Below are 24,307 nucleotides of genomic sequence, written 5' to 3' on the forward strand. Positions count from 1 at the left end.
GGGCCTATTATGGGGACACAGCAGGCCTGAGGCATTGTGTGATCATTTGCACAAATGACTAATTCTGATGTGTGGTTCTCCATGCCCATAAACAGAATGAGGCTGGGCTGGATGATCAACAATGCACCCTTCCCCCAGAAGGCCTGTTTCTCTGTGAACCAGTGTCAGGAGGATCATTTGCTAGGGATGGGCAATGGGTATTCATTCCCTCTTTTCTTCTTTTCCAATTGAGAGGAGGGGAGATAGACAGACAGACTCCTGCATGTGCCCTAGACTGGGATCAACCCAGCAACCCCCATCTAGGGCTGATACTCTGCCCACCTGGGGCCATGCTCGCAACTGAGCTATTCTCAGCACCCAGGGCCAATGCACTCGAATCAATCAAGCTATGGCTGCAGGAGAAAAAGATAGAGAGAAATGGGAGAGGGCAGAGTCGAGAAGCAGATGATCACTTCTCCTGTGTGCCCTGACTGTGAATTGAACCTGGGACAGCCACACACCGACTGATGCTCTACCACTGAGCCAACCGGCCAGGGCCCATTTCTTCTTCTTGTGCTCAATGCATTGAGCCCATCTGAATGGCCAGGATACTGCCTTAATAGAGACAGCCACCTTCTTCCCCAGAGAAACTATCTTCCTCCAGATTATGAACGGTTGTATACCTGCAGCAAGAACAAACCACTGCACTTCTCTGGCCTTTGTTTCCTCACTTATAAAGTATTTGGGACAGATGGGCAAACCATGTCTCTGCAGTGACTCTGACAGGTAATGTGACATGAGAGAAAGAACTTGGGCTTTTCTGTCAGAGAGAGCTGGATTCAAATCCTGTACTCGCCCTCTTGTGAGAAAATTATATCGGGCTCTCTCAGCAATACTCTCCTCAACTGAAAACAAGTGAAAATAGTAATACCTTCTTTCCAGAGTGCTGGCTTTACTGGTGGGCACCACAGTCTCTGCTAACTATTTGCTGTGTAGCTGAATTTTATAGATGTTAATTTATTACACACCAAGATGTGTATTATCAAATAATCAAACATTTACATATATGCATATATCCTTCTGCAAAATCCAGAGAAGACAAAACATGGTCGAGTAAGAAAGTGCTACGGATCAAGGTGAGTGTGAAGTCTCTGCCACTATCCCACCCAGCCCGTCAACATAAGGTAGGTCCTCAGTAAATGTTTGTCACATGAATAAATGAACCAAAAATAGCACGGGACAAGCCCCAGGCTCATAACTGGAGATCCACAGTTTTAATAAACTGTAGGGAAATGGAATTTTCCAAGAGGATGCTGACTTGCCATGTGCCTCCTACGTATCCTGCTTTTTCTTCTTTTCTTACCTCTACCTGGTCTGCTGTGATCACTTAATGGAAGGCTCTGAGCTCTGTTCTATCTATCCCCCTAGAAAAGGCCCATGGGTCTGTGCGCAACCCTCAAGAGAGAGTTTCTTATGAGCAACCACTGAAATAAGTAATTCAGGGCCTGTCCTCCGTCACACATGCGGAGGCCTCCGTTCAATCCAATGGTGACTGAATGGGGTGGTGGAACCTGAAAGTACACACATTTTCTAAAACTCCTGTCACGTCCTTTTGCAAAAGATAATGAACTATCATGTTAAAAAATATTCCAATTTTCTCAAGCAGTAAAAAAAAGAGAAGATTGGATAAGCTGAAAAAAAAAACGGACTTTAAAAAGATACAGTATTTGATGTGTTTTTTTAAAAAAAAAATCAAATAAAAGGCCACAAATTGAATGGAATAGCTTGTGTCAATGCTGAAACTTGCAGGGCCAGTTAGAGCTCATTAAGAGGTGATGGGAGCTTTGCAGATGAGATCAAGTTTGGAAATTGGCTGGTTCTGAATCCATTAGAAAGGTTGCAGGGCTGTTTGGGTGGGTTATGTTTTATAAAGGAATGATTACAAGTGTGTTAATGGGCCAATGGGTTATAAGGCTGGGATTGGTCTAGTGATATGACGTCTAGTCTAGCACTAGGTGGGGGACGAGGTTGGATGAATGGATTACATTTAGGGAACAGGTCAGTCACAATCATATTAGGTAGGATAGGGTTATTAAAAGTGCCTTGTGTTTGATGACAATAAGAAAATGAGAATCTAATTAGAATATAATTAGACTTCACTTGCATCCCTGTAGCACCTTCAACACTCCACTGCTTTTATGTATAGAAACTGCTTCCGAAATTCCGTGTGGTCCCTGGACCAAGATTGCCCCGCCCACCAGTGAGCTCAGAGATCAAGCAAGTCCCAAAGTCCCAGCAGAGTGAAGGTCTTCACTGACGTGTTATCAAGACATAAAGAAATGCATGCTGGGAAAGGGGAGGACTGTCATAGTGCCATAGGAATTTCTCAGGAGAGGGTTCGAGAGGAGATGGCATTGGAGCAGTCAAGCTGAACCCACACTTCTGACATAGGTGGTGCGAGGAGGCTGAAAAGACAAGCTAGGGAAAGTGGGCATTCTGTGAAAACCTGTGGGCACAGAACACAGACCAGTGTCTGGCTCGAGAGGTCATATGTGTGTCTGTTGGAGAGAGCTGAGAAGAAAAGCAGCAGGCTGTGTTGATGTGTGTGTTTGTGTGGGGAGTAAAGAATTGGGCAAGAGAGTGAGCTTGAATTTGAAGAAAGAGTGGTTAATACACTGTGCTAATAAATGTAGACTTGATCCTTACAGTCTGTTTCCAAATGCATTCCCCAGCCAAGAAATGTCATAAGTATACAAAATGATAAAAAAAAAAAGAATTGTGTGGACTCAAACATGTTTGCTAACGTGATATTTTAAATTCTCAGCCTCTGCTGCTTCTATAGATGTTTCATTCACTTTAGAATTTTGAATGTGCTGAGGAATCCTGCAGTTACGAAACCGTGATTCCTTACTCTGCCACGTTATAAGCTTTTTTGATCACAGATACCTTTTTACTTACTCCGACCTCAAACAGCATAGTTATTAACATCCCTTTGAGTAAATGTTCTAAGGAACACACTTTGTGAAAACACTGAACTCAAAAAAGAGAAGTCCTTGTAACAAAGGCTAAGAAACAAGATACAAGAATACCTTTCCCCATTTTTTTTAAAAAAGACAATCTAGTGATGCCGAAAAGATAGTTAAGCTAAGAAAATGAAAAGAGAAATTATTGACGTTGAAATCAAACTGTCAATTTGAATTATCTACTACTAAGTAGGTCAATGGCCTTGAAAAAATATCTTCTTTGTGTGTCTCAGTTTTCGTAAGTATATGATTAGGATCAAAAATATTCAAGACTGTTACATTATTAGAGGATGTGGGTAATGATGAACAGAGTCTCGCACATAGTAAGGGCTTGACTGATGTTAACATAGTAAGGGCTTGACTGATGTTAACAGCTGCAAAACTTTGAACCTTTCCCGTTGTCTCAGGTGCTTTGGCATGTTCCATTTAGCGTCCTGTCCCTAAGTTCAGCTGTGGGAGCTCTTTCCCATCTCATGTCCAGGATTTTCCTTTTAACTATTGTCGTCGTTGGGGCATTGTAGGGAGACATCTTTACAAGATAGACCAAGGGTGGGGGAGAAAAGCTCGTGGACTGGGTATCGTTTTCCTGCTTGGCTGCAGGATAAGAAGGATACTTAATGCTGTAGGAATGAGATACTTACATGGGAAGTCGAAATACCTAACCAGAAAAAAAAAAAAAAAGGCTGGTTTCTCACAAGAAAGGAGCCAATAGCTGATGAAGATTTCAGCCAAGAAAGATGCTAAACTCAAATCATGGACTTACTGGAGGTCCACGTCCCAGCTGCTTTGTTTATTTCTTCCTGGACAGCCATCTTGACTGGGTTCTCTTTTCTCAATTCTCAATACTTTTGCCTGATAGACTTTTTAAATGTTCCTTCCTACCCTCACCAGGCTTCTTAGCTATCCCACTTTTATTTTATTTTATTTTTTTGTATTTTTCTGAAGTTGGAAACAAGGAGGCAGTCAGACAGACTCCTGCATGCGCCCAACCGGGATCCACCCAGCATGCTCACCAGGGGGGCAATGCTCTGCCCATCTGAGGTGTTGCTCTGTTGTGACCAGAGCCATCCTAGCCCCTGAGGCAGAGGCCACAGAGCCATCCTCAGCGCCCGGGCCAACTTTGCTCCAATGGAGCCTCGGCTGCGGGAGGGGAAGAGAGAGACAGAGAGGAAGGAGAGGGGGAGGGGTGGAGAAGCAGATGGGTGCTTCTCCTGTGTGCCCCCGCTGGGAATCGAACCCAGGACTCCTACACGCCAGGCCGATGCTCTACTACTGAGCCAACTGGCCAGGGCCATACTTTTATTAATTTAAAAAAAACAACTTTATTTTTATTTAAAAATTCTTTTTCTCAAAATCGCTCTCAGTAGCATAGCAGAAAAATCCTGGATATAAGCCAAGTTCAAATAATTAGTAACAACTAAAGTGGTTTTACCCTTCCAGGGGTTGGCATCGGTGTACGTAAGGGAAAAAAATCTGATAGTCTGGTCTCTGTTTCCTGGGGAGAGGAAGGGAGGAAGACCTGAAATCCACGTGGGGTAAGTTCCCCACCCTTATCCACTCTCCCACGAGTATCTACTTCACAGCAGTAAGTCAGTAGTTATGTTTCTTTATCCAAATGCTCAAAATTCAAATCCTGTCTCACTCTTGTTACACTCAGTTCAATAATATAGAAACAGAAATAGATTATTCTCTTTTTATGTAACTTTTTCCTTTTTCTTGGATGCCCATAGCGATAAGTTAGCACCAGGGACTATTCTCTTTGACACTCTCACAATACTTTATACACATTTCTGTGTTTGGATTTTATTTCTTTGTTTGTTTGTCTGTTAGTTTTACCATGATTGTGAATGTCCCTCCAAATTTTAAGCTATGCTAAGACAATAACTTTGCCTTCCTTTTTTTTCTGTCTCCTTCTTTCCCAGCCCAGTGCCCAGGGCTAAAGAACTGTTCAATAAATAACTGTTGGATAAATACACAAATGAACGAAAGCATGTTCTAGAATCTCAGCAGTCAGCCTCACTGTACCCATCATTTTAACAAGAGGGCTGAAGCTATTGATTGCTATCGTCCGTTTCAGTTAAGATCATAGACTATGAGGTCCATGATCACAGACAGAACATTATAAGTAACCATCTGTTGAACTAATTCAGTAACTTGCCTTTATTTCCTTGTGAATGTGAATGTAATAGATTTTTTTTTTTTAACATTTGAAAAGAAAGCTTGGTTTGTAAGTTGCGTCTGGTGCGGGAGTGAATTTCTTTCACTGCATTAGAAACCTGTGAAAACACAGGGTGCGGACGAGGACAACTGACAGACCCTTAACTATGAAAGCACAAGTGGGCGCCACCATAATAAGCAGGTGTATTTATAAATCAGGGACAACGTCCCCAGCAAGCCTGCCTTCCCTCTCCTTCCACTGCATTATTGCTCCCTGCCAAGCTGTCAGCTTGCGCTCACATTGCTAATTAACTGCACCGTCAAAGCAGGTGCATGGTTAAAGGAAAAAACCCACAATTCTCCCTGTGATCGTTCGTGCTTCAGGTCCCTGGACTCTAGGGCTCATTCTGCTTGGCTTGCTCCTGCCTCTCCACACAGAGCACGCACACACATGCTCACACCTGGGGGCCTAGGAGGAGTGGTCTCTCCGGAGGGGAGAGCGAGTGGGAACCATCTGTGATGTCTGTGAGAGAGAAGCCTTAGGCTGACTCAGGAGCTGGACGGGAGTATGAAAGAGACAAAGCAGGGGAGTCAATAAGCATGCTCTAACACACCCTAAAAAATAGCACCTCGGCATTCCCCGCACAGAATATCTTTGCATTAGAGGACACTACCCCTCCCCAGAACATTCCTGAATCTACCTATTTCTTCATCCATATGAGCAAGGAGATGTTATCAGCCATCTACTTCTACGCATGCCCATGCCATCCCTCCAGACTAAATCACCATTCTCCATTGCCATAATTCCTGGAACAGCCGCCTTCTCCGTTATGCAGGCTAAACTATGATTTATAGACATCTCTTTTTGTTTTGGATTGCCCTAGCCCACTCCTCCTACTTACAACTCTAACTTTTTTCCATTAACCGTATGATGAAATTCTCAATTCACAGTGGCTCATAGTACCCGGATGACCCACCTCTGCCAAACTTCTCAGCTCCCTCTGTGCTATTTTGCGCTTGTGTCTATACGTCAGTTTTCTACATAAACCAATCTTCGTCGTGCTTCAGGGCCTCCACAGATGTTCTATCTTCTGCCTGAAGACTCCTTCCTCCCATCCTTCACCTGTCTTCCTACTCACCCTGCAGGCCAACACCCAAATGGTACCGATCCTCAGTGACACTGAGTCCAGGGGCGACCCACTCCCACCGGTGTCAATCCCTCTCCCCGGTTCTGCTCTGACAGCTCAGCTTTCCCCTTTCGCCAGGGCGCTCATCACAGTTTACAGCTGCGTGCACACCTGCATGCGCAGTGACATCTGTCTCTTTCCCTGAATCAGTGGTAGTCGACCGAAAGTGATCTCGCCCTCCAGGAGACATTTGACAATGTCTAAAGATAACTTCTGGTTGTCAAAACTGGCCAGGAGAGGAGTATTACAAGAATCTAGTGGACAGAAGGCCAGGGGTGCGGCCCAACATCCTACAATGAACAAGACGGCCCTCCAAAAAAAGAAGAATTATCCAGCTCCAAATGGCTATCATGTCAGTAGTGGAGCAACCATGGTATAGACTCTCAGCTCCATGATACAGGCAGAAACCATGCCTGCCTTCAACATTTATTTGTTTCTTCAGAGCTTAAACTGTTCTTAACATACAGTGGGTTTAAGAGATGTTGTTTAAATGGTTGGGTAATCCCATATACTGTATCCCAAACACAGGCCATTCCCTCACTGATTATGCTGAGCATCATGGTATATCAGGCCAGGGTGTGTCAGTGGTAATGCCATGGTAAAGACGAAGAGAGCTTCTGCTATCAGACGCCTTAGAATCTACAAGAAGAATAAGAGAGTAAGCAATAGGCTAACACTGAGGAACACATCACACTCTACAGGAAATTATGTTACCAGTTGAGTGACAAAGGATGTGGAAAGGAAAAGGTGGCCTAGGTCTTTCATTCGCTCAGTTAGTGTTCACTGAGGACTCATGATATGAGGATGTCGCAGAGAATAAGGCAGAAAGGACTCCTGCCCAAATGCAACATAGTCTCAAGGGGAAGACATACGTTACAAGGTAAACTATAAATCAACAGTTGAGCTTTGGGCTACAAAAACAAGATGATAAGATATAACAGAAAGAGTCCAGTTTAAATAGAATGATCAGATAAAATCCTCTTTGAGGAGGTGATGTTTTATATGAGACTTGAATATAATTGTGAGCTCACATAATTGTTCGTCATTATAAAAATTGGGCAGATACAGGGGAAAAGGTGTATAAAATCACTTTCCAAACAAATGCAACAACACATGCAACATTTCAGGTGCAGGAAAGACCTCTGTATGTTGGAAGGAGAGCAGAGAGGTTAATGAGTTGTCTAGGAGCCAGTGAGATTCAGGGAAAAGGGTATCAAATGAAGTCAGAGGACGTAGAAGCAAATCATGAACATTCACTAGACCACAGTAAAACGTGTGGGTTTTCATCCTAGAAACAATGAGACACCATGGGTGCATTTTCCAAATTTAAACTTGTATTTTAAAGGCTCAGTCTGGCTGTCTCAGGAACAGTAGTGGAGAGAGCAGAAGCCGAGAAACTGGTGAGAGAGCCAGCGCGACAGGCCCCCCGGGAGAAGTGGCGATGACCTCCCAATGGCAGCAAACGTGGAAAATAAGAGAAGTCAATGCACTTGAGATGCTTTCCTGAGTTATGATAGACAGGAGTGTGTAATAAATTAAGCGTGAAAAATGAGGGAATATAAAAGTCAAGATAATGTCCACGACTGAGCCAGAACAATTAAGGGTAGGAAGTGTTGGAAAGGTCGGAGGAGGAAAGAAGCTTTTGTATGTTGTTGAGAATGGCCACATACTAGAGGTTAGATGAAGTGTGATGGAAACGGCGTAAGTGAACATATGAATAGCAGGAACACGTACGTAACATGCATGATGTCATGTCAGACACCCTTCTATGCATTTTACGGACCTTGGCTATTTGCATCCACAGAACAGCTCTGTGTGTGAGGCATGGCCAGTCTCCTCCTTGCCAAGTGAAAAAAAGCAAAGAAGGTTGAAGTCACTGACTTTAGCCCAAACAGCAAGTCCTGTGGAAGTGGGTATAGGACGAATGCAGTTATATAGATGGATCTAATTCACAGCATGGCTCTCAGATGGGGATGTCAATTTATAAGCCATTGGAGTTCAGATGGTCAGGAAATTTTATGGCTGTGTTGAAAAAGAATATAAGCCAAAAAAAAAAAAAAGGCCTTGAAGTGTCAGTAACTTGATTAATTAAACAATGTAAAGAAAGATGGAATAAGTCTTATTTCCATGGAAAATTTATAGTCTGTACTATTGGAGAAATTAGAAATATAGGTAATCTTATGATTTTTCAGGGCTTTGAATGCAAGGCTATGCAGCTTTGTTTTCTGGAAGTATTCTGAAACATCCGAGAATCTTTGTGGGGAAAAAAAGCCAGGGTAAATTAATGCTTAGAGGTGGCACACCAGGCAGTAGTGGATAGAACAGTTAAGAGTGGTAGTAAATAGAAGTTTTGAAATCATTTAAAGGTAAGCACAATACCAAATTTCCTCCCAGGGACAAGGAATAAAAGAACAGAGTAAACAATACATGGTGTTAGCAAAGGGGGATCGCGAGGGGCCAATAAATTCATTTTAGCAGAACAGCCCAATTTCCCGGGGGATTCTGTCTCTCAAAATGATATTTCTCCTTCATGCCTCCGATGCGTCCCTTCTCTTTCATTTCCCTTGAAGACAGATGATTTAAAAGCTGGTGGGATTTTGTCAAAGGAAACACACTCAGGGTTTCAGGTTCTCAACAAATGGAGCTTGGATGAAAAACTTCAGTCTGGTATAGATAAGATATAGTGTGCATAAATCTCTGCACATAGATTTGGAGATCTAAAATATGCACATCTAAAATCCTCAAACACTTAAAATCTATTTTTCTATGTCTAAATACAAGTACTTGCTGCTAGCTCCTTCTTTTGGAATAATCCTTAAGTGAAGTTTGGCTGAAGAATGTGGGAAGGTAACTGATATTTATGATTGTCTTCCATATTTTAGACTCTGTGTTAGGCATAGCACTTCCTAGCTACACCAACTGGCAACTGGATAGATTCTAGCACAACTGAGATCTCCACTTACATAAATTTCTCATTAGACAACAAAGCTTACACAAAAGCAATATTAATTGACAACATGGGTCACACAGACTCAATTTTCTGGGTGTAAGTCCCAGCCTCCATCTAATTTATAGGTATATAAACTACACAAATTTATAAAAAAAGTGATTTAAAAACCTTGGCTTACTTTTTTCTCTAAAAACCAAAAATATTGATAGAGATCATGATGAGGATTAAGAGTTAATAAATGTAAGCTGCTTAGTATAGCACCCATCACATTGCCTCAATAAATGGTGTTATGGTATCTTCCATATATAATTGGAGAGCAATAAATATTTGATGTTGATCTTGTTGGATGACAGTATATTCCAAAGTGGATTGCTTAAGAGAGTGACTTTGAGGCTTTTTGATTCAAGGAGATTGAGACATGTTTGAGTGTCCTATGGTCGAACAATAATTTGACTCAGATTGAAGGTAAGGGGCGGAGTTCAGAGGAAGACAAGAAGTTGGGTCCTAAGTGGTGTGTGCAATGACCATGTTCAATCTGTGACATTAATAAGCCATAAAGGGCACTTCAAAACCAGGAGTTCTGGCCAAAGGGCCCATGTCCTACTGTGACTTATGTATTTATAACTAGAAATTCAATTTTGAACCGCACAATTATTCTAAAATCATTTGTGCTTTTAGAAAGAAATGGGCTAATTACTTATATCAGATATTAAAAGGGATCTATCTATAAATCCATAAGATGTACATATGGAGGTTGTGAGACAGAGAAGAACTATTGATAAGAAAATAGAAGGAAGATTTGTAAAAAAAAAAAAAAAAAGACAAACTAGAGAATGGTGACATCAGAGACCAAAAGGTGAGAAATAATAAACAGGCTTCAAGAAGCGTTGTCAGGGGAGGGCTGAGTTCAGGAACAAAAGAAGGCAAGTGAACATTCTGTGAGAAGGTTTCTGATATAAAGGGGGGAATTTATAATGGGGTTGGGATTATAAGTGGCACAGAAGTAAGAGTCAAGGGAAATTTCCAGAAGCAGGAAGTATAGGTTATTATAAACGAAAGTGCTCATCCTAGGTGGCTGACTGTATGTGTGTAAGTGTGCGGTGGGGAAGAACAGACAGGAGAGCTGGAGATCGGATGGTGGAGGAAGATGCCTGTGATGAGAACACAAAGGCGCTGATTGTTCTTTCGATTTCCAGACAATTGAGCTGAGATTCCAAGTGCTTTTGAAACCAATGCAGTGGCTTCCCGAACCTCAACAGAAATAAGTCCAGGTGCCAAAAAAATTTGATTTATACATACTGATAAAGTGAAGGTCCAGAGTCCCTGGCATTAAAAGAGATATGCAAGATGAAGGTAAGCAGGAAATAGTTACAAAGTACCGTTCCAGAGATTAGTCAGGGTAGCCTTTCCAAAAGGCTTAGCATCTTATTTAGCAGTGTGGGCTTTGAAGGCAGACTGTTGGGATCCAAACTTGATTTCATCACTTTGTAAATCTGGGATCTTAGGTAACTGTTAATCTTATGATACTTTTATTTCCATATCTATAAAATGAATATAATAACAACAGTAACAAAATAATTCATTTTTGGTTTATAAATTATTATAAACAATTCTTGGCAAGTAGAAAGTACAACAGAAATGTTTTTGAAGTACACAAAAATACAGATAACATAAAATAACTGTTCTTTGGGCAATTAATACAAGCCCTCCAAGTCTCAGCTATCATATCTGTAATGTGCAAAAAAGTATGCCGCACAAATTGTGAATATTAAATAAAAATTAAGGCCCGGGCCGGCTGGTTCAGTGGTAGAGCGTCGGCCCAATGTGTGGATGTCCCAGGTTCGATTCCTGGTCAATACACACAGGATAAGTGCCCATCTGTTTCTCCACCCCTCCCCCTTTCACTTCCCTCTCTCTCTCTCTCTCTCTCTCTCTCTCTTCTCTCCCCTCCTGCAGCCATGGCCTGATTGGAGCAAGTTGGCCTCAGGCACTGAGGATGGCTCCATGGCATCCGCCTCAGGCACTAAAAAAATGGCTCTGGTTGTAACGGAGCAAGGGCGCCAGATGGACAGAGCATCGTCCCCTGCTGGGCTTGCCCGTGGATCCTGGTCGGGGTACATGCGGGAGTCTGTCTCTGCTTCTCCTGCTCTCACTAAATAAATAAGTAAACAAACAAATAAACAAATAAATATTAAATGAGATAAAACATAAAAAAGCATATAATACTATGTCCTGCACATAGTGGTAAGCAATATTTTCTATTATTTGTTATTATCACTATATATTTATAATTACTCTATACTATCATATGTTACTTTGAATGTAAGGTTTTTATTTTACTTATTTATTTTTATTGAATTTATTGAGGTAATGTTTGTTAATAATATCATGTAGGTTTCAAGTATACATTTCTATGATACACGAGCTGTATATTGCACTGTGTGCCTACCCCTCAAGAATATAGTTTTCAGACTTCATAAAAACCACAAGCTATCTGGAAGAAATCACTGCACTTAAAAACAATGAGCATTCTTTTTAATTTACAGTGTTTATGCTTTAATAAAATGAACTGCTGCCTCAACTGATATTTTTCTAATAACACACTGTTATTTATTAACATCATAAGAGATAAAGATCTATTAAACATAAAGTAATAATAAATATGTTATTATTAGCAGAAAGCAGAGCTCTAAGTGAAAGATTATATTTTAGTAGGGAGTATGAATTTTCACTACACAGACATTAGAAGGCTATTCAGGTGCACAAATAGAAATGACAGAACCCAGTGAAAATAAAATATGCATTTTGTACATCCATATGCAAACAAAGAGAAGACAACCGGTATTTGTTTACCTCCCTCCACATGGATGCCCTGCTCTTAACCAATAGAACTGTCTCTATTTCTCAGAAGCTGAGTTCCTATGGGATCTAACTCTGCCTTGGCTACTCCTGCAAACTTATTACCTATCAAAATTCTTAAAACATAGTAAGAATTTAATACATGTTTTCCAAAGGCCAAGTGTTTACAAAGAAATTAATAGAAGTATAAAAATAATAGACTGCTGGCTTCATAAAGAATACACAACATAAGGGGAAATAATGCATTTATATAATCAGTTTTACAGGTTGGCCATAGAATAATCTGTAACATTTAAAAAGTAGTAAATCTAAAACATTAGGGAAACAACATGGTAGGGTTGTCTTCAACTTCATGTCTCTTCAAAAACAATGCGTTTCCATTTTTTCATTTTTATTTTTTCATTTTGTGTTAGAAGATATTAGGAATTCCTTTTCCATCTATGAGACCAAATTTTTCAAACTCTTTTTGTTAACTCAAATATGTTTCACTTTCTTCCGTGTTTAATGCATTTTGGTGACAACACTGTCAATCTCCATTTCCCTATCTATAAAATAAATATACTAACCAACCTTCCTATTCTCTGACAATTGTCTGTGTACCTCCTCTAATATCTTCCATTTGTTATCACTATCATATTCCCCCCACTTATATTTTAGAGAGAGAGAAGGGAGAGACAGAGACATCAATTTGTTATTCTACTTATTTATGCATTCATTGGTTGATTTTTGTATGTGCCCTGACTGAGAATCAAACCCACAACCTTGGTGTATCAGGATGATACTCTAACCAAATGAGCTACCTGGCCAGGGTTTGCCTCTGAAGGACTTCACACACTTTCTGGGATGTCAATTTTTGAATCCTGCCAAAGTACTAAGGCTTCTTCTAGTCTGCTTTTAGACCATTTCCTTCATTTTAAAATAGGTTGTTAAAATTCAAGATGTCTTGTAACAAACCCTCCTGCAATTAAGACACAGACTGGTGTCTGGACATTTTAGTAGGGGGAAAAAATAATTCAAGAAACAGCTGTAGTTCAGAAAAGAGCAATTCTGTTCTGTCCGTGGTGCTGAATGTGATTTTTTTTTTTCCGCGTCTGGCAAAACATTAATTGCTTGTTCAAGAATCCAAACAGAATTTGATTTCTACAAATCACATGAACCAGTCTGGAATATATAACAGAAAACTAAATGTATGTAACGATTCAAAGTAGCATATATGTCATTTTACAGCATTAAGATGTGACAGTTTTAGCACTGTTTTTTCCCCCTCCATAATTGGACATGTTTTATTTAGGTAATGCAAACAGATATAAATTTGATTTCCATCATTTGGGCTAAATGTTTCTTTATGAGTAGGAAGTGTTCAAACTTTCCTTTATTACTTGAATTCCTAAGGTTGTGGGACTTCCTGGTCAAATAAAACATACTTTCAAAGACATTTTATTTACAACAAAGGCTTTTGTTGAGGACCAAACGTGTCATATCTTATACCACATAATTCTGGAGACTCATATTTAAAAATAAATTAAATGTCAATTCTATGCTTTTTAAATCTTACACTTTTGTGGAGAAGCCATATGACTACAAGATCCTTAACTCAACATACATTGATGAATAAAGGGATGTGGATACTGAGTGCGGGACTAATCAGGCTCTGACTTGAGTCACTGATGCAGAATACGAAAGGGCCTATTTTAAAACTTATGCTAGTGCTTTGCCCAATGCTAGATAATCCTGTCAGGATCTAGGGACAGGAGAAAAGCAGAATGGAGAGAAAGATTTAAATCCAACTGAATGCATGGAATTTGTCTGCAACAAGGCAGATATGGCACGCGGATGCTCTAGTGAGATCAAATGGCTTAAGGAATGTTTGATCACTGTTGCTGCCTTACCCATGGGTTCCTTTACTTTGAATGATCCCAGTATGAAATGCTCATTGGCTGGCTGCAGAGAGAATGACAGGAATGACAGAGGGAAAAGAAACATCTTTGCCTTGTCTATACTTTGTGGCAAGGATGCTGCACACGGGTCAGGCTTGTCTCCTCTCATTTATGTTATCAGGCCCTAAATCACTCTTTGAATTCACCGCCTCCCACCACGGAGACCGCAGCACATCATTTCGGCATGACACAGAATCACATGGTATGTCTCTATAGGGTCATTTGTAAGGGTTTAAATAAACTCTCCTTCACCTCAGCTATTTCTTTACCCTTTAACTTCATTACACACACACAGACACACACACCACACATACACTCACTCCATCAAACTAACAAAACCCAAAGTTAATTGGCCAGTAAGAGCCTTTATCAAATCAGATTGTGCTAATTAACATCTACCAGTGTTCATATGTGGGGTTTGACCTCCATGAACTGAACAATTAACATCTCTAACAACAAAGTACTCTGAGTATGTATTTTCTTTGGACTTTACAGCCTGACCTTTTCCTTTATCTTTTGAACTCATTTTCATCCAAATGACCCTGCTCTATCATTGACAGTGAGTGCTTCTGTCAACTGCAGAGCCATATATCACTATTCCAAAGGGTGCTCTTTTTTCTTCATAATCTGCCCCAATGACTCCCAACAAGCAAGAGTCTGTCTGATCCGGTAGAGTAGCTCCCGGCTGTACTGTATTATCCATCCAGTGCAGGGAATTTTGTAATTCTGGTCTCTAGAATCTAATTTCCTGTTAAATATTATGCATTCATACAGAAATGCACACCCCTACACAGTTGCATACGCATTTAGGGGAGCTTTAACACCCTAAATTGAGAACCATTGATAAACCCTTCTCATGGTGATTTTTTCAAATTAACTACGCAAGTGACTTCCAGGACTGTGGTTAAAACTCAATACCCCGTGTTTAGTTCTAAGGCTGTCTTAGTGGCATGGGAGTCACATACAGTGGGACTATAGGAAGAAAGTCAGTGGAAAGTACTGTCTGCATATTTAGATAGAGGTGGTTATAATGTTTTTAATTCATTAACTGTGTGCAATAAAATCTGCTCTACCTGGAGTCAGAGTTCTTGTGCTCTTTAGTTTGGTGATGTACGTGAGGGAAACGCCATGAAATTCAGAGAACTGTTACAAGTGAAACCGTGTTAATTGATTTGATAAATTATTAGAGTATATGCTAAAAGCATAACATTTTATCTTAGGAATAGTTCTTGCTTATTTTGTTTTTGTTTTGCTTTCTTTCATTTCCATTATGGTTCAAATTTGAATCTTTCAAGCTGGCGAGTGCCTCTCTGAGCTGTTTCTTCAAGCCAGTTGCTACCAGAAGTCATTGGGAAGAACTACTTCATAATGATTCGGAAAGAAACCCATGCTATCAAGTTCTTAATAGACAGTTGTGCAGCTCTAGGCATGATCGGCCCAACTGGTGGGTGCTTTCTGGAGATCCCCCAAGGATTCAATAAATGGAATAAATGGGCAATGGAGAATGAAGTGAATTGGGAGAGTGCCTGGCTGACTTCATAAACACTAAACGGAAAGATAAGGCAGGATTTATCTTCCAAGAATAAATCTGTTTTACTTAGACTAGTGTGCACATATTCACATGCATCTGTGCACATCTGTGCACACACATAGACCTACACCTTAATTAGTCTTTTGATTTAAATTTATCAAGCTTTCTTGGGCTTTATTCTGACAGTAAGATGACCCACCTGGACTTCAAGTGTAGTTAAGGAAAACTGTACCTTAGCCAGAGCATAATTCGTCTCTGTGGCTGTTGCTATAAGGAGCCATATCTCTGGGGTTTGACAGTCTAACCAAAGAGAAAGAGAAGACAGCCTAAGGGTCTCGGGCTGAAATTGCTTTTACTTAGAACTATTTATCAATGTGCTTACTGCACTTTCTCAGCGTTTTACTTCTGTGGCTTAGATTTGTAATGCAAATACCTCAAGTTACCCTCGAGAAACCTAAATGTCTGAATTTGATGTTTCTTCTGCTAACCTGGTGACCCCTGTCCTTGCATTAGTGTGTGGCTGGATTACCCACTATCTACTGAACTACCTGATGTGAAATTCCTAACAAACATGACTTATTTGTAATGCATAACAAACCCATGTGATAAATATCACTATTGATCCCATTTCACAGTTAAAAAAACTGATACCTGCAAAGATCAATAATTGATAAGACCTCAGTTATAATATAGGTAAAAACTGAGATTTGAACCCAGTTATTGCTGTTAAAAATATTCTAGTATCCTTTGGAAATCAGTTCCAAATGGTCTTTCTTCCTCTTTTTTATTTCTACCTTTCCCATGGGTTTCTATATTACATTAAAGCAGAAGCAAAAATACAAAAATTAACAAACAGAATGACATCAAATTGAAATCTTCTCAACAGCAAAAGAAACAATCAACAGATTGAAAATGCATTCTATGGAATAAGAGAGGAGAATATCTGGAAATTATATATGTGATTAGGGTTAATATTCAAAATATGTAAAGAACTAATACCATAACCAAAAAAAAAAAAAAAAAAAAAAGAAAGAAAGAAAGAAAGAAAAAAGAAAGAAAAGAAAAGAAAAGAAATAATCTGATTTAACAATGGGTTCAGCCATTTTCCAAGAAGACATATAACTATCTAACAGGCACAACAAAAGGCGCTTGACATCACTAATATCAGGGATGTAGAGAAGAATGTAGAAAAAAGCAAATCCTTGTGCACTGTGGTGGAATGTAAATTGATACTGTCACTATGAAAAACAATATGGTGGCTCCTCAAAAAAATAAAAATAAACCTACCATATGATCCAGCAACCCCACTCCAGAGTATATATCCAAAGACAACAAAAACAGGATCTTGGCCTACTCTTTGGTTGTGCAGTGGGTAGAGCGCCGGCCTGGAACGCTGAGGTCGCCAATTCAAAATCCTAGACTTGCCCAGTCAAGCCACATACAACAAGCAACCAATGAACAACTAGAATGAAAGCACCTACTTCTCATTCATTCCCTGAGCCCTCCTCTCTCTGTAAAATCAATAAATAAAATCTCAAAGCAAACAAACAGGATCTTGAAGAGATATCTACACTCCATGTTCACTGTAGCAGTATTCACAATAGACACATCATCTGTCCATAGATATATAAAAATCTCTCTCGCGCGCTCTCTCTCTGTCACTCACACACACACAGAGGAATATTATTCCGCCATGAGCAAAAAGGAAATCCTGCCATTTGCAACAACATGAATAATTGTTGGGCGCACTATGCTAAGTGAAGTAAGTCAAATGGAGAGAGATGAGTACCGTATGATAATACTTATAGAGAGAAACTTAAAAGGCCAAACTCATAAACAGACTAAAATGGTGGTTACCAGATTGGGGGGCGGTATAAAATGAAAAGTTGTTGGTCAAAGCGCACACTTTCAACTATAAAATGAATATGTTCTGGGGATCTAATGTACAGCATGGTGGTTACAGTGAACATTACTGTATTATATCCTTGAAAGTTGCTGAGAGAATAAATCTTAAACATTCCCACAGCAGAAAAGCAATGGCAACTTAGGACAGGATGGTGGTGTTATCTAAAGCTATGCTCAAGTCAACAGGTTGTAAACCATAAAATTATATAATCTTATCTATATAAATTGTATCTCGGTGAAGCTGGAAAAAGTTTCAGAACTATGTGTCATGCATGAAGAATGTCGTGAGTCTACATACAATACTTTTTCTCATCAGGCAATATTGTAAATGTACCTCTTTGGAAAGTTAAGATAGTTTTTCAGTACAGGTAATTATATAATAATGGAAAGTTTTCTATCATGCCCTTTGGTCCAATACCACATTTTTATCTGATTCTAATATAATCACATGAGTCCTTAAAAGTAAAGACTATTTCATGACTCTGGGAAGAGAGAGAAGTGAGAACAGACAAAACGGTCAGAGAGTTGCAATGATTGTCTTGGAAGAAAGAGGAAGGGAGCCATAAACCAAGGAATGTAGCTGACCTCAAAGCAGATGTGCCCCTAGAGCATGTGGAGAGAAATGCAGCCTTGCTGAGCCTGGATTTTAGCCCAGTGAGACCCAGAGTTGGCCTTCTGACCTACAGAACTATGAAATAATATGTCTGTTTTGTTAGAAGCCACTGAGTTTGAGGTAATTTTTTTTCTTTTTGACAGAGACAGAGAGAGGGAAAAATTGGGACAAACAGGAAGGGAGAGAGATGAGGAGCATCAATTCTTCGTTGCGGCACCTTACTTGTTCAGTGATTGTTTTCTCACATGTGCCTTGATGGGGGGGGGGCTTCCACAGAGTGAGTGACCCCTTGCTCAATCCAGCAACCTTGGGCTCAAGCCAGCAACCTTGGTCTTCAAGCCAGTGACCTTTGGGCTCAAGCCAGAGACCATGGGGTCCTGTCTATGATCCCACGCTCAAGCCAGAGACCCCTCACTCAAGCTGGTGAGCCTGTGGCTCAAGCTGGATGAGCTCACGCTCAAGCCAGTGACCTCAGGGTTTTGAATCTGGCTCCTCCACATCCCAGTCAGGTGCTCTTTCCACTGCACCACCGCCTGGTCAGGCTGAGGTAATTTTTTATGACAGTTATGTATAGCTAATAATTATGACACTTATTCTATAGGGAAGACAAGCAACAATACAAATCTGTACAATTATGAAGAACATTATGAAGAAGAGGTTGAGAGTATTCTGAAAGTGTCTTAACATGAAGAGATATCATTTATCTAATCAGTTATAAGCAAGACTAAAGAATGCATAAGAGTTAACCAAATAAAGAAACTAAGATAAGTTAGAAGAGTCCCAGATACAAGGAAGATCATGTGTAACTATGCCAGAAGGTGAGAACAGACGTGACACATCTGACAGTAAGCAGGGGAGAGGAGAAAAAGTGAAAGAAGGGCCCAAAGTGGTGCCAACCCATTAAACACAGTAGAGGCCATATTAAAGGTATTGGATTCCATACAAAAGGCAATAGGAAGTCAATGGCTTGCTTTAAACTGTGTTTCCCTGCCCAGTGATTAACGTTCCCATCAGCTTGAAATCTTGACCTGATCCCTAACTTGGTTGTGGTTCCTACTATCTGCCTAGACCCTGCAAATTCTTTATTCCAGAGACCTTTATGGTGTTTCCTTGATAACGATACCCTAGATAGGTTCTTGTTGACTTTCTAACTGAATCTTACATCCGTTCTGCTTTGTACCCATCTTCTTGTACCCGCAGACTTCCTAGGCACTTATCTGACTATTCCTTGAGTCACAGGTGGTCACTGGACTGCCACAGAACTTCTAAACTTCTTGTATTTCTGCCCTCATTCTGTTGGAGTCTAGTTCTCCATCATGTTATAGAAACAGACAAACCAAACACAGAAAGAGAGAGACAAGAGTTATCTTGACTTTAAGCCCTGGCTTCCTCACTGTGTGATTTTCAATATGTGACCTCAAAGGCCCTGGCCAGGTAGCTCAGTTGGTCAGAACATTGTTCTGATACACTAAGATTGCAGGTTTGATCCCCATTCAGGCCATATATAATTATTACCAATGAATGCATAATAAGTGGAACAAAGATTGAAATTTCTCTCTGTTTCTTAAAAAAAAAATGTGACATTAAATGGTTGCTAAGCTTCTTCACATTTCTAAAATGGGCATAGAATTTTTATTAGGATTAATTATTCTTACATAATTATTATGTAATTATATATTTAATTTGTTATAGAATAATATATATTTTAGAATTATATAATTAATTCATAAGAATTAATTAATTCTTATGTGGATTCTAGGAAAGAATGCTCTGGTAGACTGACAGCGTCTACGGACCCTATTAAAGGCATTCCTGTTTCCACAACATTCTCACTCTGACTTTGAACTTCAACCTGTTTCTCTGGGGGGAGGAAAATAAACGTAACACAAGCAGAAGCTCCAAAATGTGCTCCTATGCTTTAGCTTCCCCTCTCTGCTGACCACAGGCACTGAGCGAGCCCCCATGTCTAGTTAAGGAGAGCAGAACTGACCAACCGACTGACTTCAGACTCAAGCATAGAAACGAATGTTTGTTTTGTACACCTGAGTTGTGAGGTTGATTGTTTCACAACAGCTTCTGCAGTGGCAGCTCCTGATGCACATATCTATAGCAAGGGGGATAACCTTGAGCCAAGCATACACTCAGCACTCAATAACTGGTAAGTCTCAAACCACTGCCACCTATGTGGCAATTTAATGTGTTGTCATTATTGCATAAGGTACAGTACTGTTTCACTCCTGCTGGGTTTTAAGACACCAAGCTTGCGCGCGCGCACACACACACACACACACACACACACACTTAAATAAACTGTGGATCCCACCATCTTCAACAGGTACCTGCCTGTTGCAGTCTAAGGGGCTCCCCCCAAATCCCACTTTCCCAGCCCTTGGGTGCCCTCGAAGCCCCCACAGACTGCTTTGTCCAGCAGAACTGAGCAAACTCCATCTTGTCGGCATCAGCACAGCCCGGCTTCTGAAGCAGGTCTGGAGATGGTTTCCAAGAGACGCGTTATTAAAGAAACAATGCCTTTGTCTAGGCTGCAGGGCTAACAAAGTGCTGGTTATTTCCAGGTGCTTTCCTGGAACACGGGAGGGAGCACAGCCGCACACGTTCACGGAGTGGCTGGGACAGGAAGCGGGCAGCCCTCCGTGAGCAGGGCCAAGCTCGTTCGGGGCTGGGGACAGGAGGCGGTTTCCTGCCCCTGAGAAAAATAACTCAGGTTCCTTCTTCATCGGCCTTCACCTGCTCCAAACTTCTATGCTCCTGTTGGTGTGAATGGCAGCCTCCGTGTTTCTCCTGCACCTGACTGCCTAAGTTTTAAGCATGTTTTTTTATTTCTCCATATAAACGTCCTCTTTGCTCCACACTGTTTCTTCTGGCTGAGGTAAGTAAAGGACAGCCAAGTGGCTCAGACCACAGGCTTGGTGCGTCAGAAAAATAAAGAAAAAAAACTTGCTCTGGTTAGAATCCTGTTTTGAACATTTAATCTCTATGTGTCCTTGGATACTTCAATATCAGAAGACTCACATTCATTATATTAATAGTACAGTTAAAAAGTAGTAACTATATTCTAGATGGGGTTTTTTTGAAAAAAAAAAATTAATTCACCCTAAAGTATTCATCTCAGTATTTGACAAAGAGCAGGCATAAGGAAATACTTGTTCTTATTCTATCATCCTCATCATCCTTTTAAAATTATTATCATTATCCCATCTGAGCCCGGGTATCAGTCTGACCGACCCTCTCACATCTGTTCTGCTCATCTGCCTGAATACCCCCTCTTACTATTCCCCATGGAAACCTCTGCAGCAGCCTCTCAGCTAGCTTCACCAGCTTTTCTCTCTTCTCTCTAATCCTTTCCGCTGGATCACCATCTCTCTGAAAATAACTCTCTTTCTTGGTAACACGGTGTATGAATTTTCTACGGCTGCCATAGCCAAGTACCACAGGCTGTCCTGAACAACATCAATCTGTTTTCTCACAGTTCTGGAGGCTAGAGGTCTGAGACCAAGATACCTGCAGGGTGGCCGCGCCCCCTCTGAAACCCGCAGGGGAATGCTTGATTCCTTTCTAGCTTCTGGTGTTTTTCGGGTTTTTTTATTCTTTTTTTTTCTTTTTTGTATTTTTCTGAAGCTGGAAACAGGGAGAGACAGTCAGACAGACTCTCGCATGCACCTGACCGGGATCCACCCGGCACGCCCACCAGGGGCGAAGCTCTGCCCACCAGGGGGCGATCGCTCTGCAGCGACCAAAGCCACTCTAGCGCCTGGGGCAGAGGCCAAGGAGCTATCCCCAGTGCCTGGGCCATCTTTGCTCCAATGGAGCCTTGGCTGCAGGAGGGGAAGAGAGAGAGACAGAGAGGGAGGAGGGGGAGGGGGGGAGAAGTAAATGGGCGCTTCTCCTATGTGCCCTGGCCGGGGGTCCCCCACACGCCAGGCGGACGCTCTACCGCTGAGCCAACCGACCAGGGCCGCTTCTGGTGTTTTTCCATCAATCCTGGGTGGTCCTTAGCTTATATATGGGTCACGCTAATCCCCCGTCATCAGGCAATATTTTTTGCTGTGTCTGTGTATTCATGTAAAGGATAGCTGACATTCTGGATTAGAAACCCATCCTATTCCGGTATGACTGAATCGTAACTAATTATATCTGCAATACTCCTACTTCCATGTAAGTTCACATCCTGAGGTGCTGGAAGGAGAGGCTTCCACACATCAGCACAGAAAGCATGGCTCTTCAGGATCTGCCTCTGTTTACACATTAGTCCCTATCTCCCACCACTCCGCATACTATTCTCTCCAGCCAGAAGAAGCATTTTTTAATTAATTAATTATATGAAGCCATCTCTGCTGTCTCAGGGACTTTCACAGGTTGTGAGCCCTGGCCAGGATATTTTTAGATGATTTCCCCTAGTTTTGTCCTGCCTAAGCTTTCTATATTCTTAAAATTCTCAACTTGGTTATTACCTATTACAAGAAGCTTCAACTGAAGCTCACATAATACCCATAAGGAGGAGAAAGAAGGAAGGAAGGAAGGAAGGAAGGAAGGAAGGAAGGAAGGAAGGAAGGAACTAAGGAAGGAAGGAAGGAAGGAAGGAAGGAAGGAAGGAAGGAAGGAAGGAAGGAAGGAAGGAAAAGAGGGAGGGAGGGAAGATGGAAGGGAGGGAGGGAGGGAGGAAGGGAGGGAGGGAAGATGGAAGGGAAGGAGGGAGGGAAGTTGGCAAGAAGAAATTAGAAACAATATTTGAATTCCTCAAGCCATGGAACTATTCCTAACACTAAACACTATTCTTTCATACTCCCTGATATGCTGCCAATTTGAAATGTTCCCTTTTCCTTCCTACTTTACCAATTTCTGAAGCTAGGTTAATATCCCCCACCCCTTGTATGAAATCTTCCTCAAGTTTGTCTACTCACTGCTTCTCTGAATGCTTGTGGTAGGGGCGTAGAGGTGGGGTAGGGTAGGGTTCTACGGAACAGTGTTCATTTGATTAGAAGAGAAATGAGAATAGAAAAACAAATAAAAATAAAAGAATGAGAATAATTTAGGAAATATGCAAAAAGAGACAAATGATTAAAATTATAGCATATTTGTATTAGGTTGTTATGTATTTTCTCATGTTGAACACTATATAATAACATAAAGAATGCTCGTGAAATGTTTTAGCAAAGAGGACCATAGTGTTGAGTGTATACCATAATTACAAGGTAAAATAATGAGTATTAAAACTGGCAAAATAGAAAAAATAATTTCTCAGTTTTAGTGTGGTAGGATTTGGGGCAAGATTTTTTTTTCATTAATAAGTATTTACATGACTTTTACAATTCAAATAAATTAAAGTTTTTCCCTATTTTCTATTGCGCACGCACGTGTGTGTGTGTGGGGGGGGGGCAGGCGAGGAAAGGAAGCAAAAGACGGGAATCCACAATCACAGCTTCACTACTTTTCACAGGATTCTATCATCTGTAGTCTCAGTTTCACCATCTGTGAGATGATGGTGAATAAAATGCTCCAGGGTTCTAAGCACAAAAGACTACTTTTCTTAATATAAATAAATTATGTGCGCCAAGTGTTCACTTACTCAACTTTTAGGGCTCTTCTTTACTTTCTCACACAAGACCTCCACTTTCATGTTCTCCATGCACACAAATCCCTCATGCTTTCATCTCCCTTATGGTAGAGAAACACATCTCTGCCTCAAGGGTGCCGGTGGGACAAATATACGGAAGTTCAGTTCCTTAGACTGGCCTTCAGTGTTTTGTTTTGTTTTTTAAGATTTTATTTATTCGCCTGACCTATGGTGGCGCAGTGGATAAAGCGTCGACCTGGAAATGCTGAGGTCGCTGGTTCGAAACCCTGGGCTTGCCTGGTCAAGGCACATATGGGAGTTGATGCTTCCAGCTCCTCCCCTCTACTCTCTCTGTCTCTCTCTCTCCTCTCTAAAATGAATAAATAAATAAATAATTAAAAAAAAAAGATTTTATTTATTCATTATAGAGAGAGGAGAGAGAGAGAGAGAGAGAGAGAGAGAGAAGGGGGGAGGAGCAGGAAGCATCAACTCCCATATGTGCCTTGACCAGGTAAGCCCAGGGTTTTGAACTGGCAACATCAGTGTTTCCAGGTTGACGCTTTATCCACTGCGCCACCACAGGTCAGGCTTGAC

This window comes from Saccopteryx bilineata, chromosome 2, assembly GCF_036850765.1.
Source record: "Saccopteryx bilineata isolate mSacBil1 chromosome 2, mSacBil1_pri_phased_curated, whole genome shotgun sequence".
Lineage (NCBI taxonomy): Eukaryota > Metazoa > Chordata > Mammalia > Chiroptera > Emballonuridae > Saccopteryx > Saccopteryx bilineata.